The sequence below is a fragment of the Dromiciops gliroides genome, chromosome 5, assembly GCF_019393635.1.
Source record: "Dromiciops gliroides isolate mDroGli1 chromosome 5, mDroGli1.pri, whole genome shotgun sequence".
NCBI lineage: Eukaryota > Metazoa > Chordata > Mammalia > Microbiotheria > Microbiotheriidae > Dromiciops > Dromiciops gliroides.
In genome coordinates, this window is record NC_057865.1 from 170,277,251 (window position 1) to 170,291,143 (window position 13,893).

Consider the following 13,893-nt stretch of genomic DNA (forward strand, 5'->3'; position numbering starts at 1 on the left):
ATATCCAAAGCTGACTCCATGCTACTGATGACCTCTGTCGCTGGGGCAGAAGGGTGAGACTCTGGAGCCAGTACAATTTGGCCAGTCTCTGAGAAAAGATGCATGCATGCATACACACACACACACACACACACACACACACACACAAAAGCATACACACACACCACATCTTCAGAACCTTGAAGCTAATTTACAAACCTGCAGTTTTGAATGATAGAGAAAAGGAATGCAAAGAAAACAAAAGAAAATGCTTGATTGCTTTCATTAAAATGAAAATTAACAATAATAAGAAACATAAAACTTTTCCTATTTGATGTTTGGCAATAACAGGTGGCATCTGATGTAGAATTGGGTAATGATAATATGGAAAAGTAGCAGAAGAGACCAAATATATATTTTTGGTTGAAAGGAGTTAGATTCAGGTAATGTAGGTAATGTCTTTCCTTGGGCAATCTCAGTATGCTATAAGGATAACTCTATAATCTGAATAGTAAATATTATAGCTTAAAAATTGTGTGTGTGTGTGTGTGTGTGTGTGTGTGTGTGTGAGAGAGAGAGAGAGAGAGAGAGAGAGAGAGAGAGAGAGAGAGAGAGAGAGAGAGAGAGAGAATGAGAACTGTGGAAAAGTAAATACATGAAAAAAACAAAGAACTGTGTATTAGGGTAGAGAAAGAGCTGCTTTGAGGTAAGAACTAGTTAAATGGAAGTTTCAAAAAGATGATGAGGTTTCTGATGGTACACTCATAAAGATTTAGATGCTTCTGCATAGTTATTTCGTGAATGAATACTATGTTTGTGGAACATGCCTAAAGGAAGATATATCCAAGATTTTGTTAAATGGAATCTTCAATATGTTCATCTTTCTGACTGTACCCCAAGTTTACCCTGTTATCACTAGTTATAGCTTTACAAAATTACAAGAGCTGGATTTGATTTCAGAGAACTAGAGTTCAAATCCTTGCTGTAACACTTCATATTTTCAGAATTTGGGGTAAAACACTTAATCTCAGTGAGCCTCAGTTTCTTCACTTATAAAATAAGTAACATGGACCAAGATAGTGTTTACTACCTCTAAATCTTGGGACTTACTATGTGAAAGTTGTCTTTGCTTCTCTGACCTCAAAGCAGAGCTAAAGAATAGGGTCTTAGAGCAACTGAGCTTTAAGTTTGAACTCAAACTTTTATAAAATTAATAGTTGGGATTGTAGCAAAGTAGATGGGAAATGGTGGGAAGAATAAACAGGAGAATTTTCAGGTACTTCTATTTTATTCCCAGTGTCTTTCCTCTCCTCTCTCCCTACCCTGCCCATGGGCTCTAACCTAGTGAATGCAGTCCTCTGTTCTTTCTTCTTGACCTGACATCCAACAGCAACCCTAGTGAAAATTGATGCTTTCTCATCTTTAGTGCTAAAGTATGGAAAGCCAGGCAGTGGGGCCTATCACTCAGTTGTTATAGGACTTCTGTAATCCTGAGTGATAGTTAGGGTCCATTTTACTCCTTTTTCTCTAACTTCTGGATTCCTGCTTCCTGATCCACTGGCACTGAGAGTTTCTATAGCGTTCAGAATACTCAACTATTGAGTGTGTAAATGATTTATTAGTATGAAGTGAAGATTTGTTCGAGATCACAAGATCAAAGGCTAATACCTTTATACTTAGAAGGTATCTTAAATAACATAGATTCCAATTCGCCCATTTTATGGATGAGGAAACTGAGGCACAGAGGAGTAAAATGGCTTGTGTATGTCATATATCAAACAAGCTTGTGAGGTGGAAAACACACAAAATGTCTAAGCCTGGCATCTAGTCCTAGTGAATTTTTGATATACACAATATTATTTCATCCCTCTTTATCACTTTGTCTTCCAGATACATAATCTCAGCACTATACTCAACTATTCACTCTGCCTCATCCTACATATCCAATCTCTTGCCAAATCTACCTCCACAACATCTGTCAGTTGAAACTCATCTCTTCACTTGCTCAGCTACAATTTTATTCCAGGCCCTCATGACCTAGTTTACTGCAATAACTTCCTAATTGTTCCCCTGCCTTGTCTCTAAACAGTCCACTCTATTATACATGCTTCTGTGAAAATAATTTTCCATAAGTGTAGTTCAGACCATTTTATGTTCTAAGTCAGCCTGCTGCAGTGGCTTCTTATATTGGATAAAATACGAGCACCTTTATTTATGTTTCAAAACCCTTTATCTCACAGGTAGAATTAGATTATTTCTGCATGCCTCACTGCCCCATGTATTCTGAGTCCCTGAAGATTGGAAGAAGGGACACAGGGAACGTAATGAAGAAGATGAATTATTGGGCTTGACCAAGATTATTTCAAAGGTTCCCTTCAAATTAAAATATACCTTTCCTGGGGGCAGCTAGGTGGTGCAGTGGATAGAGCACCGGCCCTGGAGTCAGGAGTACCTGAGTTCAAATCTGGCCTCAGACACTTAACACTTACTAGCTGTGTGACCCTGGGCAAGTCACTTAACCCCAACTGCCTCACTAAAAAAATTTATATATATATATATATATCTTTCCTAGTTGGTGGAGATGTGGATGATATTGTAAAAGAAAAATTAACACAATTTAGTCACATATTAGATTTGTAAGTTGAAGAAAAGGAAAATATCAAAGAAGACATAGAAATTTTGATTAATTGACTACAGTAGTAACACCTTTTTAGAAGAATTCGAGAGGGAGGGCTAGTTTGGGAATAGGATGGGAATATGAATTATATTTTGAATATAGCATTGAAGAGGACTTGGAAAGATACAGGTCTTTTGGGAATAAAAAGAAAAGATTCATCTCAGAAATACATATTTAGGAGTCAACATAAGAAAATAATATTTTGAAATTCCAGAATTGATCAGTTATCCAAAGGGAAGGTATACAAATGGAAGTACAGAAAGTCAAACATAGAATTTTGGGGAATCCCCATATTTAAAGATGGGAGAAACATAAGAAAAAATTATTAAATGAAACAGAGAAACAATAGTTGTACAGGTAGGAAGAAAATCAGAGTGATTTGGAATCATAAGATACAAGGAAGAAAGAAAGGAAAAGTCACAGGGAAAGTATGATGAACAGTTTAACATGTAGAAGGATACTTCAATCCATCACAGGGATAGGAAACAAGACTTGGAGTTAGAAAGACCTGGGTTCAAATCCCATTTCAGACATGCCCTAGCTGTGGGACCCCAAGAAAGTTATATAATCTTTATCTTTCTTACTTTTCTGAAGCTCTTAGATTCTTTCTTTAGATCCTTCTTAGATCCTTTACATTGCTAAATCTAGAATACTTTTGACTTTTTAGATGGTCATCAAAAACTACTTGGACCCCAAAATATATCACTTTGAAGGCAGCCTCTTGATAAACCTCTCCAAATTTGGCTAGCTTGGTGTTTGGATGAAAAATATTCTCTGCTATTGAACCCATACTTCAAGCCTCCACTTTCCCTACCCCCTCCCATTTAAAAAATAATCAGAAGACCACATGCAGATTTGGGATTTTTCATTATATGTACCTTTCAGCCAAGCGTGAACCTCTAAGGATGTAGTCTACTGTAAAACACAGTTTGTGTCTTATAATTTCACCAATGATATGTCTGTGCATCATACATATATATTTTAGCAGTTACTAGTGACTTTTGGGTTATATTCTGCTAATAGAAATACCATATGTGAATTCTTCTAGTGCCTCAGAATTCTACCATCTTTTAGATTTCTTGATAAATAATCCTTAAATACCATCCAATGTGTAGCGCCTTAACCGCAGATTTCCCATATGTATTCCTGGTATGATGCAGTTGCTCTTCCTTTCTTTGTCTTTAGTATCATCTTTAATTTATCATTAACATAGCAAGAACAGATATTTTAGAATCCAAATATGATGATTTCATTATCACTGATGAAGAATATTTTATTGTAGAAATATTGAGAGATTTGTTCCATTTTACTTCTACTACTCTCTTTCCAATATATCTTGCCATTTTTTCTAGCTACTTTCTTTCTGTCTATCCTGATGTTTCTGTTTCTGGAGGAAGGCCTCGTGAGACCATGCCTTGGGTGACACAGCTTTAGAACCACCACCAACCTGATGCTGTAGTGTATTGAGTGGTGAATCAGCCAATGAAAACCCATATGGTTTGAAGGTCCAAAAATTTTAGGCCTCAGACCCCAGACCATTCTTTGCATACTATTCTATCAATATACTCTATTGCTACCTCTATCTTGCCATACTGTAAAAACCTTACATCCCAATACTAGCAATATTTTATACCTATTGTTCTGGGAACAGTAATGAAATCATTATTATCAATGCTTTTGGAAATGACCTGTCAACCACCATCACTGTGGCATCATCCAATCATCATCTTTGTTGCTTTCCAAATCAAAATACTTTCCCCCAGACATTGTTCCATCATATGTGTTTACTTCCCCTGCTTTATCTTAGTTCCTTTGTGACAGAACAGTCTTGCTGTTATACTTGTATCACCAGCTCTTAGTATAATGCTTGACACATATTAAGTGATTAAATGTTTTGTTTTTCTTTCACTCACATTCATTTTGGAACAATCTGGCTTAAATGTTCTTCATGCCAACCTTTCTCCAAACTCATTTCCCCCTCTACAACATCTGAGCTTATAGTTTAAATTTCTTATGGAATTGATGGTGATATAACTTGATGTCTTGTACTTGTTCCAGTTCTTCCCTTTCAGAATCTTTAGGCTGTCTTAATAGGACAGGTTAGATATGTAGGAATTGGACATTGTGTCTTTGCATCTGTATCCTTTCTTCATATTTGGTGTTAATCAGCTGGTCAGATAGCATTTATTAAGTGCCTACTGTTTGGCAAGAATTAAGTTAAATGCTGAGGATTCAAGGAAAGGTAAAAAATAGTCTCAAGGAAGACACAGTCTAATGGAGTGTCAATTTTGCTCTTTGCACTAACAAGTTGAAGGTCTACTGTAACATATACAATAGATTCTTAAATGATTCCCACATTAACATGTAGTCATTTTTCTTTTCATTAAGATATCACTGTGAGAGACAGTATATCATAGTCAATGTTAAGCTGGCCTTAGAGTCAAGAATGCTTGGGACGAAGCCCTACCATCAGCATACTTTGGTTTATGATGCTGTCCAAATCAGTGTCTCCAGGAAACTCTCTAAGACTACAAAATGCCAGAGAGTTTTCAGCATAGATTGAGAGATAAAGAAAGACTTACCTCATGGGAAGTTGCCTATGTTAATGATATATTATGCTCAATTTCAAAAAAAAAATTAAAATATATGTCCACTGTTTTGGCATGTGGGTATGTGTATATGTGTGGTGTTCTATTGTTTGTCATGGCTGTTTCTTATTGATGAAAGTTTTCATAATATATAGTCACAATGCTTCCATGTAGTATAACAGTGTTGACTTCTTTAGATTCTTAAATCTAAATCAAGGGTTTTTTTTGTTTGTTTGTTTTTTGTGTGCTTTTGTGGGGCAATGAGGGTTAAGTAATTTTCCCAGGGTCACACAGCTAATAAATGTCAAGTGTCTGAGGCTGGATTCGAACTCAGGTCCTCCTGAATCCAGAGTCAATGCTTTATCCACTATGCCACCCAGCTGATCCCTTAATCAAGTTTTCTGACATGTTTTTCACCATCTTCCTCTGTGGTCACCTTTTGCATTTTAGACACCAAATATTACTGCACATAGTCTGACATAGTTTGGAGAATCTCATTGAGTTATTTCTAGAATTTCTCTACATCCTCATCCTCTGCAAGAGGTGATGGTACATCAGCTAAAATTATGACAATGTGTGGTAACCCTTTTGCTCAGGCTCTTCATGAACCTTATTAGGCAGGATGACCAAGTGGCCCATGAAATGATGCTCCTTGTTGCCTATGGATGAATAATGAAACATAATCTGATACTTTCATTTTAGAATAGCTTATGATCTATTTTTCTTTTTTTACTTAAAAAATCATTTTAGTGAGTCTGTCAGAACTTATTTAGTTCATTTCCTCTGGTAGTATATCAACCTGTTGGTTGTTGAATAAAGAGTTCATTTTTATCATTCTAGTAGTTCAAATGTTTCTAGGTGTTCCAGATAGATGATGCTTTTTTTTAGAGTGGGAGATAGGAAAACCTCAATGCAAATCCTGTCTCAGAAACCTATAGCTATGTAACCCTGGGAAAGTCATTCAAGTTGTCTTAGCCTCAGTTTCCCCTTTGCCAAAATGAGGCATAAGTAGCACTTATTCACAGCATTTATGTGAAGATCAAATGATACACAGAAAATTCTTTGCAGATATTAAATTCCTAAATAAATGATTGCTATTGGGCAAATAGGTGGCACAGTGGATAAAGTACCATCCCTGGGTTCAGGAGGACCTGAGTTCAAATCCAACCTCAGACATTTGAAACTTACTAGCTGTTGTGACCCTGGGTAATTCACTTAATCCTCCTTACTCTGGCAATAAATAAATAAATAAATAATAGATAGATAGATAGATAGATAGATAGATAGATAGATAGATAGATAAATGAATAAATAAATAAATGAACAAATGAATGAATGCATAGACAAATAAATGAATGAACAATAATAAATAAATAGATAAATGAATGAATAAATGAGTAGATGAGTAAAGAAATAAGTAAATAAATACATAAATAGATGGTTGCTATTACACACTGTGATTCTTAATATACTCTACCTCCTTTTTCATCATTATGCTTTCAATACTGGGGAAGCAGAAAATAGCTAACCAGTCCTAAGAGACTTTTTCAAATTTTCTTTGCATATAGGGTACTATGGCCAAAATATTCGTCACCAAGTGGACATTCTAATAACTTTGAGCCTCTGAGAACTCTGTGCTGAAATAGATCATTTAAAATATTTGATATACTCTATTTTCTCAGTTGAAAAACAAAAGAAATACTGCTAAGCATGCATGGTAAACACAACCCACACTTTTTTTGCATGTCTTTTTCTAACCTTTTAAGTCATTCTAAATTTTTAGAGGGATCCTGGCCAAATCAGGTGTGTGTGTGTGTGTGTGTGTGTGTGTGTGTGTGTGTGTGTGTGTGTGTGTTCTCAGAAAAATATTGAACTACTTTGCCATTTGTCATGAAAATACTTCCTCATTGCTTTTGTCTTCCACAGAGTACAGAAGGCACTGTGTGATTTAGACTGGTCACACGAGACTAGTCATCAGACAACATATCTTTTCTTCTTCCATGTCTGGACTGAAAGCCTTTCCAGGATGTCAGTAGCTAACACAGCTTTCACTCCATTGGCCTAGCCATCAACTCACAGTCACCTCCATGCCTTGATGAGAAATAAGCATAGCTCTATTCAGGAGTCTTTTGATAGTAATTGAGAGAATTAACACAAAGTAAAGAAAAGGTTTGCTGAGCAGTAAGACAGACCTAGTTGAAGATAGACAGTTTTAATTTTTGGTGGGTCCAATCTGCCTAGTTCTGTGACTTCTTGAGCAAAGTTCTCTAAGCCAGAAGCAAAAGCAGATAAGACAAGTAGTAGAGGTATCCCAAGGTTGGGAGCTGCCATGGGAGAAAGTCAGTGGGGTGTGGAATTGCTTTGTGTTAGTGAGACCTGAACTGACAGAAAATGTAATTTAGACTGATCAAAGTTAATGATATAATATAATTTCAGTCCTTTATAGCCCAGGACTATTTTATTTTTGTAATTTTATTCTCATCACCTGGCACAGTGCCTTGACTATAATAGGCAATTAATATGTGTCTGTTCAATTGATTTGGAAAGAGCATTGGATTTGGAGTTATAGGATCTCAGTTTTAATTCTAGCTCTGTTACTTGCTGCCTATAAAAAAACTCAGGAAGTTTCCTTACTTCTCTGGACCTCAGTTTCTTCCTCTGTAAAATACACAGGTTGGATTGGTTGATCCTTATCTCTAATCCTATAAGTTGTCATCCTAAATAAAACTAGTCCTGGCTTAAAAAAACAAACAAAACAAAACAAAACAAAACAAAACAAAACAAAACAAAACAAAACAAAAACTGTGTTCTTCCCATTAAACCAGGCTATCCGGATAGTATTTTGTGAAATGAAAGCTATTCTATATTTACATTTCAGTTTGAATTTACCAGAACATTTGCCTAGGGTTTTTGAGCCATAGAGGGAAGCTAGGTGGCATAAGGAATAGAATTTTGGGCCTAGAGTCAGGAAGACTCTTCTTCATCAGTACAAATATGGCCTCAGATACATGCTAGCTATGTGACCCTAGGCAACTCACTTAACCTTCTTTTCCTCAGTTTCATCATCTGTAAAATAAGCTGGAGAAGGAAATGGCAAACCACTCCAGGATCTTTGCCAAGAAAAGCACAAATGAGGTCATGAAGTCAGAGATAACTAAAAAGAAACTCAAGAAGAATAATGAGACACACAGTACCTGAATATAAAATATACACGTAGGTTCAAAAAGAAACTACATATACAAAAGAGGGATGACTTTGAGGTGAGAAAGGCCTGAATTTTATTCATGCATCTAATATGCATTTAACTTCTGAGAGGCCCCAGGTAAGTCTCTAAAACTATAACTTACAACTGTTGTAGATTAATTATGATTATAATTCTTAATACTTGCCACAATCCAGCAAAGCAAGATCTTAAATTTACATGGAATATATGACTGAAGGGCTCTGAGGCATAGCCTCATCAAGATTTGAAAATTATGTAAACATTGAGGACAGAATGGAAAACTCTTTGACTGATGACTTACCTAGATGAAATCACATCTGCTCTCTCACCCTCCACCCCCATCTTTAAACGGAGGCAAAAGTTGATAGGAAGGAAATTACATAAATAACTGGCATTTTAATAAGTAGAATATTTTTCTGTACCTGCTTACCTGAAAAAAAAGAGTAAAAAGCATATTTTGAGAGTGTCAAAGGAAAAGAAATAATGAAGGTTTTTGAGATTTTACACCATTGTAAATTTTGGGAAAAAAAATATCATATGGGGGCAGCTAGGCGGCACAGCGGATAAATCACCAGCCCTGGTTTCAGGAGGACCTGAATTCAAATCTGGCCTCAGACGCTTGAAACTTACTAGCTGTGTGACTTTGGGCAAGTCATGTAACCCTAACTTCCCCACACCAAAATAAAAAGATAAAAACATCATAGAATAGAAATAATAGTTTCATTAAAATGAGCTCTGTTAGAGCTCTATGTATTTATAAGTATATAACCTTGCAAATCCACAATGGTTCCTAATTCTCTGAATAGGTTAATTCAGAACTATAATGAATGAAGAAAAAAAATTAAACTCCAATAACCCAGAAAGGCATCATCAAACTACAATAAACCTCTTTAAAGGAATTTATGGTCTGGATACAAACTACAGACTTTACTAGGCTCCTGAACCTGTCAATTATTAATGAAGGAAGAGCCAAGATACCAGGTTAGAGCACTCATCTGGGAGTTAGAATCTCTCACTCTGTTCCAGTGATGTTTTTATTCTGAAATCTCAAAAGGGCCATATACCTCATTATTCTTCAGTTATTTATTCCATATAATGACCTTGAATTCTTATGTTATTGCCTTGTAGGGAGAATTCTTGAGGGAGATAACAATGATTAAACCCCTAAATGTGAAAGAAGCAACATGAAAGTAAAGAAATCATGGACATATTGCATAAATTTGCTACTATTTCAGACTATCTTTGAGGTTATGAATACCACCATCCATTTGTAGTGTGGACAACCTGAAGGGGCCGGGGCTATTAAGCTAGTAACAACAGATGTGGCACACATTTTTGACAGAACTGCTTACAGTTAGGCAGACATGAGTGTGTCTAGTAGATAGTCAAGGGATGTCTCATATTTTAATATTCAGGTAAGCAATTACTCATGATAGGATTTATATTGCACATGTGTTATATGGTGTATATAGGTAACCTGATATAACATAATATTAGGACAAAATGGTTATTGTAATTATTTGACATTTGCTTGAAATTGAAAATATTGGAAAATCAGGTTTGAAGGTTCACATTTGAGGTTATATTATTTTACCTCTATTGACTAACTTATTGTCCCCCATAAAATATAAGCTTCTCAAAGGCAGGATCTGTTTAATTTTTAATTGATATACCAATGCCTAGAACAGTGCATGGGAAATAGCATATATTAGGTAAAACCAACACATGAGGACAGCTGCCCTACTTTTTGCCCCTCTCATCATGACCCATGCTAATAATTTGGTTGTTTGTTTTTTCCTTTATATTGACTCTCATCACCCCCATTGTATAGTTAAAATCTCAGGATACTACTAATGTTCACCAGTGGGTAGGGAGCAGGGATGGAGGTTTTAAATGAAATGAAGATACAGGTGGCAGAAAGGGAGAGACAAAGAGAGGAGGAGGAGGAGGAGAAGGAGAGAGAGAGAGGGGAGTAGAGAGAGAAAGAGAGAGAGAGAGAGAGAGAGAGAGAGAGAGAGAGAGAGAGAGAGAGAGAGAGAGAGAGAATGAGCTTAAGAAGCCAGATTAGCTATTATTTGAGAAAATGGCATTCCTACATTTGATGGGCTCCCAAACATTGAAAAACTAAAATTGATACGAGAAGGGTTAGCAAAGCTCTATTATGATTAAAAAGTAGGTCATAGGAAGGACTTATTATTATTATTTTTTAAATTTTTGTCTTTAAAATAACTAGATAACTAAACAGAGCAATTTATATTCTAAAACAACAAAAGCTCACATTCCAGTAAAGGTCTTTACATACTGTAAATTCTCAAAGGTAAAAGACTTTAAGTCAATAGTGAAACTCCATCCTCTCATGCTTAGGTATGGCTGCCCATAAGGTAGAACATGTCTGGTGCCCTGCTGTTTGGAAATGACCCAATCAAAGAGCAAAAGATGAAGTTTCAACAGGAGAGACTGAATATCTCAGAGGATTTGCTGTGTGATACAGAGACTCTTGCCTCTGGATTACAGTTTCCAAAACAGGCTCCAGTCTTAGTTTTGAACAATTGTTACTGTTTGGATCTCTGGCCCCAAATATCCTGGTGGTCTCTCTGCAGCTACTACATGCTCTGCTTTTTTATGTTGACTCCAGATGGTGATCACGGATAACTTTAGGAGTGGGAAAACACCATTCAAGGTTTTGAACAACACAGTACATACATTCTAAATATATTTTGTTCATTGTTCCTATCACGTACCATCAACTTTTCCCCATGCTAAAAGGAGCAACCATGACAAATAAACATATAAGGACACAAATATTTTGTCCCCATGTATTTCTTACATCCCTTTTTGTCAAATTGAAATGGAGAAACAAATCACACACACACACACACACACAATTATTGCATGGAGAAATGGGTCTTACTCAATTGAATAGGCTCCTGATTCTCTGATTTTTTTCCTCTTTTTTTTTTAGAGTGTATCACAGGGAGGGTGGGGAACATTTCCTTTTTTAATGCCATGGAGGCTGCTAATACTTTAATATTTCAAAGCTCAATGGATTTGGGATAATTTCTGCACCAATACAGATCACTACCCCTCTACCACGTAGTAGATGAAATTATCTCTGAGCATTGCTACTCAGAAGCCTCCTAATGATTTGCTCTGGATTTTGACAGGCTGATTTTTAGGCATCAGAAACAGAAATGCTCTCCCAGCTTGCACATGAAATCTTTCCCAAAGTCTAATGCCTGGCACAGTTTATGCTCTCTAACATTGCTTCAATATAAGGAATGTGGTTCAGTGGATAGAACCCTGGATTTGGAGTCAGAGGACTCCAGTTCAAATTAAGTGTCTGATTCTCACTATTAGTTTATGTTTGAGAAAATCACTATACCTTGCATTCAATTTCCTCATCTGTAAAACGAAGGGTTTGGTGTAGATGAGGTCTTGTGCAGTTCTAAAATTGTGATCCTATTAAGAAAAGGAAATTTGATCCTATTATTAAGTGGAAGAATAGGACTTTACTTTAATAATATGATTTTAGTTTAATAAACTGGGTCATAATCCAAAAGTAAAAGAATGTGAATTCCAGAGAGGTGTTTCCATGTTGCTTCAGAGCAAGACTACTGTAAAAGGAGTATAGGTTTCTCTTAATGAGTTTTAACAAAAATCCTAGAGGATATTTGGATAGACATCAATATTATCATTACTAATAAGTATGAGTTGGGGAGAGAGAATAAATGAAGAGTTAAACTCATTTTGTTGCTGCCAATCAGGAAAAGCTAGCAGAACAAAGTAGGAGAGTCAAGTTGGAGTTAGAAGGAGGAAAGGTGGGTGGGGAGAGCCCTTTTGTAAAGTTTAGCTTACCATCTGGGCTCTTACTTAAGTCAACCCCTCCACTATTACATAGGGAGTGAAGCTAGCCCCAAAGTTGAATGAGTCACTGAAATCTGATCAGCCAAATGCAGATCTACAGGAGGCTGTCATCACCCCACAGTTTCAAATACTTAAAAGGGATCCACTTTCTCTTTCAGAGGTTTTCATATTCAGAATGCTGGCTAGTTCCCATCATAAGATTGCAGAATGTTTAAAGAAAAGTGGTGGTTTTTTTCCTTCCTTTCTTCTTCCCTTCCTTCCCTTCCCTTGGTTTCTTTTTCCTTCCTTCCTTCCTTCCTTCCTTCCTTCCTTCCTTCCTTCCTTCCTTCCTTCCTTCCTTCCTTCCTTCCTTCCTTCCTTCCTTCCTTCCTTCCTTCCTTCCTTCTTTCCTTCAATCTCTTTTTCCTTCTAACTATTTCACAATAATGTACATTCTGGCCATCCCCCTAAAGGAGATAAGATCTCCAGAGATTGTGTCTCCATTCTGGCCAGCTTTGACTTTTTTGCTAATCCCTGTCACTATTTCTGCTTTCTTACAGCACTAAGCCTACACCCATGTTCCTGCCAGGGAATCACAGGAGGCAGTTCCCTTTGAAGCCATTGCCAATGTAGCCATGTGAATCATTTAGCAAAGCAAGCTGCACAAGTTACTGTTAGGAGTTAATACTTCAATAATAAAGACCAGGTGAGTCACTTAGTATTTCCCAAGGGAGGCATCTCCCAGCTGAAAGGACAATGAGTCCCTATTTTATAATGATTTTACCTTCCAGCAATCAATAACTCTTTAACAAAGAATTTTTTTAAATGGGACAAGCATAACGTTTGCCTGTGCCAAGGGAGTTGCTCTTAAAATTAATTACAAATACCTAGTCCACTCAATTTCATTTAGCCCTGATTTTATACAATTTTTCAGAAATATAATACTTTCTGTTCCCTCTGCCCCATTAACTTTTGACTATGGAACATGCATATTTCATGTTCATGACTTTGCTCAATGTGCATAAGGAAGCTGCAGCACACTATCAGAAAGTCTAATCATTCATCAATTCAGTAGAGTTTTATGGATTGCCAAGCAAAAGTAGTATTAAGCAGTTAATAGTGTCTGGTATTTGCAAGCATAAAATATAGGCATATAAAATGAGCTCATAACACAAAGTCATACACACACACACACACACAAAGCTTAAAAGTTAAAATTAGAAAAATGAATAGGTAAAAGTACTGGCTGCTAAATTTGAGTCTATTATTGTTTGATTTTCCTTTTGACTTTTATAGACCCACAATTCTTCCAGTATGAAAGAGAATGGTATAAAGACCTGATTGATTCTCTGGGTGATTGTGGTGATATCCACAATCATAATAATCACTAATATTAAATAATATATGTTTTATATATACATATATAATATTATATGATATAATATGACATGGCCTAACATAATACCTGTAATATAATCTTACTTAATTTGTGTGGGAACTATTTCTCATAGGTGTCCAGTCTGATCTCTTTTTTTCTTCTTTTTGGCAGGGCAATGAGGGTTAAGTCACTTGCCCAGGGTCAT